General features: G+C 44.3%; 1 pseudogene; it reads right to left on the reverse strand.

Moving 5' to 3' along the window:
• Positions 1-227: 227 nt before the first annotated feature.
• On the reverse strand, positions 228-1021 carry LOC149229309 (uncharacterized protein At4g15545-like; annotated as a pseudogene).
• Positions 1022-8269: the final 7248 nt, after the last annotated feature.

Consider the following 8269-nt stretch of genomic DNA (forward strand, 5'->3'; position numbering starts at 1 on the left):
GGCTCTCTATGTGCAAACATTGTTCGCTCATCACCGAGCTTAAATTTCCTCCTCCTCCCACTTATCCAAATTTAACACCTGGTTGGTGGGTGGTGGACCACAAGATACCCTTGGGTTGTATGATTACAATACTATCAGAATTCATTGGAATTCATCGTCGCGCATCGTCACGCGTTGACTATTGAATTTATGGTGGAGACAGGTAGTGCTCAGCGTTGGGAGTTAGCTCAGTGATACATCTCATTATCATTGCCCTCTGCTTGCCAATGAGAATTTAGCTCTTTAATGTTGGCAAGGAATGCACTAAATTGTACATATGATAATCGGATCCTAACTTGACGGAAGAACTCCTTTCCATCCACTCGTGAAGTATGCACAAGAAGTGTTGGAGGCGAATTTGGTGCAGTTGTCTGATGAGTTGGTTGATGAAATTCCACCTTCATGCGGACGCCTTGTGGGAGATCTTGACACAGAATGTCCTCTTGCAGACGCTGCAGTAGATGATCTTTTTGGTGAACCTACTACAGACATAACCGATCTTTTAGATGAACCAGTTGCAAATATCATCTTTGGTGTTCGTGTTGGAGTACGTTGTGGTGTGAGATAGGGTGTCAATGAAAACCTCTACCCACCTTGCCTTCAAGCATTAGTCTCTCCATGAATCTCTTCTTTCTCAGCTGAATTGCTTGTTTATATGGTTCCATTTCCAGCTTGATTTGCTAGTCCATCATTACTGGCCTCTTCTCCTCTTAATGATGAACTGACCGGCAGATTTGTGTACCCAGTAGTGGGGTTGTCTTGCTTTTTGTCGCCTTATATTGAGGTGTTTCATCATCCTCATGAAGTGATTTCATAATTTTTTTCGTGATGCTTCCAACTTTGCCACATCTCGATTAAGCTTCTTGGCAGTTGACGCTAATGCAATTCTCTCATTCGCAAGTTTTCTTTGCTCATCGAGTGCTCGCTCTTGTACAAAGGGAGTGAATAGTATTTTATTTACTTCTAAACTGACCAACACCATGACCATGCATGAAACCCTGCATACACCCGAGGTTAACAAGAGACGAGGCGGTATGGCGGGCATTCAACGCTAACGGGCAATCAAATTATTGCTTGTTTTGGAGGGAGTGCAAGAATGTTGTTTAGTTAGAGGAAATTTGGATCGTGAGGCCTTTTTGGGTCAGGTGCTTAGCTGCAGTGGAGATTCGAGCGAGACATTCTGACCAACTAAATACAAGAGGACCTCTAACTTCTCTCCCTCCCAAAACTGGAGCAAATGTGTCTACAACTCAAGTTTGAAACACAATTTGGACTACCAGTTTCAACGCATTTTGGGATATTGTTAAAACTACACAGAGGCTAGACTCTCAATAACCTGAAGATAAATATTGAATAGAGCTCTTTACATTGATTGGTGTCATAAATTCAGGAGTGTAATGTGTCATGCTATCATGTTATTTCTAGAAAATTGTATATCTTGCGAAAATACCTGGCGTCGGGTTATGGCATTCATTTCAATAAATAAACACTTCTTTCCATGATTATCAAGATATTTTTAAGCTTGCAGTTGTCCGGTTCATTTTGATCAGTTTGCATGTCATCTTTTGTTTTGCTTGCGACACTTAAACAAGGAATAGTGATGAACCAAGGTTATTGAGGATGGGTTTTGGGGTCTCAAACGAACCATGGTTTGGAGATCAATTACAGAGGGAATCAACCTTATCTCGTGAGTTGGATCCGGAGTTTGGGGGCTTGAATAATTGTGTTTCATGTGACCGGTGATGCAGTGAGAATTGAGGGATATTGACTATAAATGTCAACCTGTATCAATGTTTATTACTAGCTTGTATCAAATTTTATTACTAGCAATTTCAATTATTGACACGTGGATGACCATTGCTTTTTTATGGTTATATCGTTGTCAGTCACCCAAGTCCATGGATTTGCACACTGCAAGCACGGATTTTGCGTTCCTTTTCACCTTTAGGTGAAATTGCTAGTATGTTACATATATAATATGCCATGAATATGTGGGGCGTGTGAAATATGTGGGGGGCCTCATAGGGCGAATCACTAGTTCCCACGGGGCATGAAAGAGTAGCTAGGGGTGGACCTGAAAGTAGCCACATCAGGCATATTTGTAAACGCGAGTTGTTTAATAATATATGAAGAGTATTGTTTAATAATAAATTTATATGTGTGTGCGCTATATGTGTGTGTGTGTGTGTGTGTCAATAGTTGATACGATAGTATGCAAAAGGCCTGAGAGGTTAATATATAAATATGTAATATTTTATAGTTTTAATTAAATGCGATTGAAAGTGTATGTAGAGCCCAAGAGCATATGTAGTGTATGGTCCATGAAAGCGCCTGTTGACCTGAACACGTATGCTATCATGTAATGGCTGAAATGACCAGCGAGGAAGCATCAAATAACATGGATAGGCACTGAGGTGGACAATGAGGCAAAAGGCCATGTTAATCATATGACCTACGATTTCATGAGTGACATGGATGGGCCTATTCAATGACTTTGAGGTTGCAAGAACACCAAACTTTTAAAAGGGAAGATGAGCTCAAAACGACTAAAAGTCTGGAGAAAGATAAGCGAAACTTTGTAAGGGCATATTTTTTCGCCCAATGAGCAGTCAAAAGAAAGGTAATTCCGAGTAGATTACAGTGGTAAACCTAGAATTTTGGGTCAAAGTCAAAAATCCCGCAAAAATTTCAAAGAAAGCTACAGAAAATATGAAGAGTGAAAATCATGGATTAACAGGTTAAAATTCCAAAGGGAATAACTCTCAACCCAGGTACTAGAATTGATCAAAGGAATAGTTAATTGAAAGTTATTGATGAGAAGAAAATCTAAGCCAACCCAGGGTGATTGTTGTAGCGGCTACAACCACCCTCCAAAATTTTGGTCTGCACCAACTTCGGAGCCTCCCTTGGAGAGTTTCACTTGATGACTGCACACACTCGGGTTCACTCCGTGAGCTCGTGTGAGTCTTTACATTTGCCTTGCTTGTTTATTGCACTCAAGTCTCTACATGTTGATGTCTAAGTCATGCTTGCGAGCGTTTTCTGGTTATGCTCAAAGTCTTTGCTTCGTATGTGTTTATTGTGTTCGCCATGAAGGCATATGTCGCATTCACACATGGAGTCATATTCACTATCGCGCAAGCGTCGTCACGATCATGAACGATCAATCACGAGTGTCACGCTTGTTGCTTGCACCATCGGTCAATCATGTTGAACATGTGTGTCCAGATGGTTTGGTCGTTTCATCGTCAAGTCATGCGAGTGTGTGTCTGTATGATCACCTATGCATCTTTCGACTGTTCACACACTTAGTCATTTTTGTTGAAGTTCTGATGACTATACTCCTCACAAACAGCTAGACCATCACCCTTCTTTCGACACAATCGACTGTCAACCAGAATAGCGCAAAAGCACGAAGCTAGTTCTTTCAAGTTGTGCTGCCCGCAAGCAATTCAATCAACACTCATGCTGGCCACCCAGACAGTCGACCCGTTGTTCATCTCAAAAATTAAATTGTGCTCATGAGAAGGCCTCCCACTGCCCATCAGTCATCTCAGCTCTGAAATTGTGTAGAGATGATCAGCAAGTCGGCCTCCCAGCCTTAATGCAATTTTCCTAGCCAGCAACTCCCAGCAGCAGACTGCTTGTTCCATCCAAGAATTGCGCAGTTTCTGCTACCAGTGACTAAGCAGCCAACTGGCAGTTCCCTCTGGGAATTGCGCAAGTTTGGCTGCCAGTGACCCCAATAGCCAATTGGAAAATCCCTCTGAGAATTGCACAGATCTGGTTGCCAATGACTCCAGCAGCCAACTGGCAGTTCCCCAGAAAAATTGCGCAATCCCTACCTACTGACCCCTCATGCAGCCCGGCCCGTTCCTCTGGAAAATTGCGCAAATTTGGTTGTCTAGCCCCTGCTGATTGTTCGTTCCGGAAAATGCACAGAGCATGCTTGCCTTGCCTTCCAGCAGCCCGGACTGTTCCTCCCAAAATTTGCACAATTTTGCCTCCTAGCTGAGCTAGACCTTGCAGTCAATCACTGTCGACTCAAATCGCTTGTCTCCATCTCTTAGTGACTCTTGCATAGTTTTCATCAGTAGTTTCCCGGAGCCATCATCCCACATCACAGCCCTGCTACCTCTCCCAGTCACTTGCATTCGAATGATCATGTGTCATGGTAGACTAGGAGGTTTTGGATTTGATGTCGTCTCGTCATGAGTGACTGCAGGTACAAGTACACCAACAAACATGTCAAGGCGACGAACGGGATGAACGAAGGGAGCACATGCAGATGGACAAGTTCACCAACGGACGAACGAGCGAAGCATGCGAAGCGAACAAACGCGACGAACATGCACCTTCACGAATAAGTGAGCCTGTCAAGCCTTCCAGCATGAAAGTAAGGAACAACATGCTAAAGCTTCATCAAGCGAACCAAGGACCATCAAAGACTCTGCGCACTTCGCCATGCGGAGGTGAAGCTATGGTACACCATGAAGACATCCATCACTCATCAGCACTCTAGCTCGACATGCACTCTAGTAGCAGCACGAACGTACCAGCAATGTCATGTTAAGTCATGTCAAGTGAAGTCATGAGTCATGTTGCCCACCTCTCTACTATGGGATTGTTGTCAATCAATGTGATGTAACGTGGAATTCCAAGAGACCCACTTGTGGAACATAGAGTCATGTACGTCGGAAAGTCATGGAAGTCAAACGGTCATGAGGGTAGTCGAACAACCACAAGCATCAGTTTCAACCTTGGCTATAAATACCCCCTCATTTGTACATGAATGGACTTTTCACCTCAGCTCCTCCCACATAGCCAAGAGAGTCTGTAATCTTTTCTTTGAGGAGTAAGTAGTGGCTCCCACACCCTACTGATGGGGTTAGTGATGTATGGTGTAACGATGTGTCTTGGAACTTTCACTTAATTCAGAAGCCTGTCAACAGGCCAGCACGTTTTCACACATGTATTGTATTTGTTGTAAGACTGATCTTTAACACTTGTAATGCATGTTGCTTTAACCATGTGTTCTACATATGAACTAATTCATTTGTTGTAATGCATAATCTATTAATGGAAATGTGTTGTATATGTTGTTAATTTTGTCCCGTCCGTGTCAACTGCTCTGTCAGACATCAAATAGACCTTTCACATGAACCTTGTCGTAACAACCATTGCACTCATATCGGACTTATCCGTGGGTGATGTACATGTTATCTTACCTTGTATGTTGTGATTGTCGCATCCAAGTGGACTGCTCCATCGGAAGTTGTTTATGTCCTTTGTATTGTGTGTTCCTAGTCGAGTTGGGACTGGTCCCTTTCAACCTGGAACTCACCTTCACCTTTTTCCCCTCACAGTGAAAGAACCATTGACACAGGTACACTTACACTTACCAGGCAAGCAAACCTCACTTCTCGAAGACAAAGCGAACCACTCTCCTGTGCTGACAAGCAAGAGTTGAGCCAAATCCTCAAGACAATGGCAACCGGGCCATCATACCGAATGGGACTCCCACACCAAACAGTGTGAGGTCTAGTTGGGACTTCATACCAGGGCAATCCCTTGAATGTTGGCGATTCCAGCACCGTCAACATTTCTGGTGCTAGAAAGAGGGCATCCAGTTGTACATGGCTGAAATTCCCCTCACACTCATTCAACAAACATTTGGTCAAGGCAGTAACTCGCGCTCTCTCTCACCTACATGCGACTTAGTGGTTGGTTACTCCTCACCTCCTAGTGTTGAACACGAGACTTCAGATCAACACTTTCGCTCTGTTCGCCCCATCACTCGCCAGTTCGCGAAAGCAGTCGAGCTGATCCCAGACAAATATCATATTCCACATGCAACGAGGAAGCCAAATGCCACTCCTACGAGTGTTGTTGTATCGTCAGTGGAAGAAGAAACCCTTGCCACACTTGAAGGTCTATGAGAAGCTATCAAAGACGAAAATAAATCTCCCATCCTCCAGCAAAGTGAACAAGGAACTCTTGTGGTCTCGAGATCAGACTTGGGTATAGGAGGTGGAGGTGGAGACGGACCAACAGACTTAGAGTCAGACACATCAAGCTCCAAAGGAGAGGAAGAGTATGAAGAGGATGAAGAGATGGCTAACCCAAATCTTGAAAGGATGACTCAAGGACCATTGGCTCTCCCAGCTGTTCTGCACAAGATGTCAAAGCGAGCAGAGAGAATGAACATAAAGTTTAACCCTGACAGTGCAGTGGAAGTGGAAGACCACTTAGACAACTTCTACCTGCAGCTGCAGACCCTTGAGGTACGTTATGATGACGTAGCATGTAGATTGTTTCCATGTACCTTGGACGGTCGGGCAATTGCTTGGTATCACAACCTTCCACCCAACTCTATACAGAACTGGGGTTCTTTCAAACGTATGTTCCTTGAAAAGTTTGCTGATGACAAGACCCTAGCCATGCTACTCAAAGAATTGGGAAGCCTCAAGATGGAGGGAAAAGAGAAAGTGAGTGATTTCAATTAGAGGTTCACGCGTATACTGAATAGGTTCCCAGCAGACACTAAGCCTCATGACTCCATCACCATTGATTACTACACGTCTGCACTACCAACCAGCATTGTGCAATTCGTCAAGTGAGTTGCGAGACCAACACTATTGGAAAACTGTGAAGAGGCTATCAGTGTTGAGAAAGACCTGTGTGCAGTTGGAATCATCAAGGATGATCAATCGACGAAGGACTCCAAGGATGCGAGTAGGCAGTCCCAAGCAACGACAAGCAAGGGTAGAGACAAGGAAGCAACCGACATTGAGACCCTCACTCGTCTTGTCAAGAGCTTGTCCACTGAAATGTCTGGACTCAAACAACACAGATCAGACACATTTGCAAGCAGTCACCTGCCCAGACAGAGACAGGCAAGCAGTTCATCAACCGGCTCATCAAGCAGCGACCAGTTCGTTCCAAAAACTGCGCAGAAGCCTATGTTCCAGCTCAAATGGTGTGCAAATCTGAAATTATGTTCTTTCCACGAAGAACATCATCCTGAGAACTCTTGCCCAGGCTGGAAGCGAGTCACAAATACTTTTTATAGTCATACACTCAAGGCAGGAAGCGATATGTAGGAGAAATCGGAAGACACGTATAACAATGCAGAGGTTGCACCTGATGAGCCATCAAGCTCTAAGCATGTGGTGAACATGTATCAGTGCTCGCAAACAATGGCAAAGACGAACACCGAGAAGCAGCCCTAGAAGCAAACTGACCATTACAGTCTTAGAAGTAAAGGGGCTCCCCCCACACTTGAGGAGATGCAACAAAAGGTCAGACTACTGATAAGGAAGACCGATCCACCGGCTGCCTCGAAGCAACAAACAAAAAATAAGTCCAGAAAGACTGCAGTGGGTCAGAGTACATCCATGAGCAGCAAATTGCAGAACACTCCATCGGACAACATGAACACCCGTTCCACCCCGGACACCTCAGTGAGTCTACCACCTCTGGATTATAACATTGTTGATGACATGAAGAAAACTCGAGCAAACATCAGTTTGTTCTAGTTGGCTAAGATCCAGAGTCAACGAGTATCCTTTTTGCTCACTTTGGGACAGACAGCAACGGACAACGCGACCTCTACTAGCAAGGGAGCAAGCACACCTCCTGGACCACTTTCAACTATGCTCAATACACTCTAGATGGAAGAAGCAAACTCAGGTTGCCCTCCATTCCTGCTATCTTTTGAAGTCTTCAACTACAATGTTCACAACTGCTTGGTTGATTCCAGCGCGGCAGTCAATGTCATGCCGCTCTCCATTGATAAGAGGATCAATGCACAATGGAGTGAAACATCCGCAAGAATCATCCAACTTGATAGAACATTTGTACCAGCCATTGGTGAACTACATGACGTGATCATCCGACTATCCCATGACCGTCGAGTCCACTAATGCATCAATATAGTGGTCATGGACATTCCGGAAGCATATGGTGTATTACTCAGTAGGGACTGGTCTAGCAAGTTGGATGGATACTTTTCTACAAACTGGTGGTCCCACATATGGCTTCCGTACAAGGGCAAGTGCAAACAAATCTAGGTAGAATCCAAGAGGTACATGAAGCATAATTTCACTCCCATCAATGGCGAGAATGAACCATTGGCTCTCGCAGAAATCATGTTCGACAACTGCCTCATTGAAACAATGTTGGGGTGTTATCTTGTACGGCCGACTCCAACCCCACCAGACACACGATT

Source organism: Pinus tabuliformis, chromosome J, assembly GCF_031772625.1.
Source record: "Pinus tabuliformis cultivar Carrire ecotype Pingquan chromosome J, CPIR1, whole genome shotgun sequence".
NCBI classification, from domain to species: Eukaryota; Viridiplantae; Streptophyta; class Pinopsida; order Pinales; family Pinaceae; genus Pinus; species Pinus tabuliformis.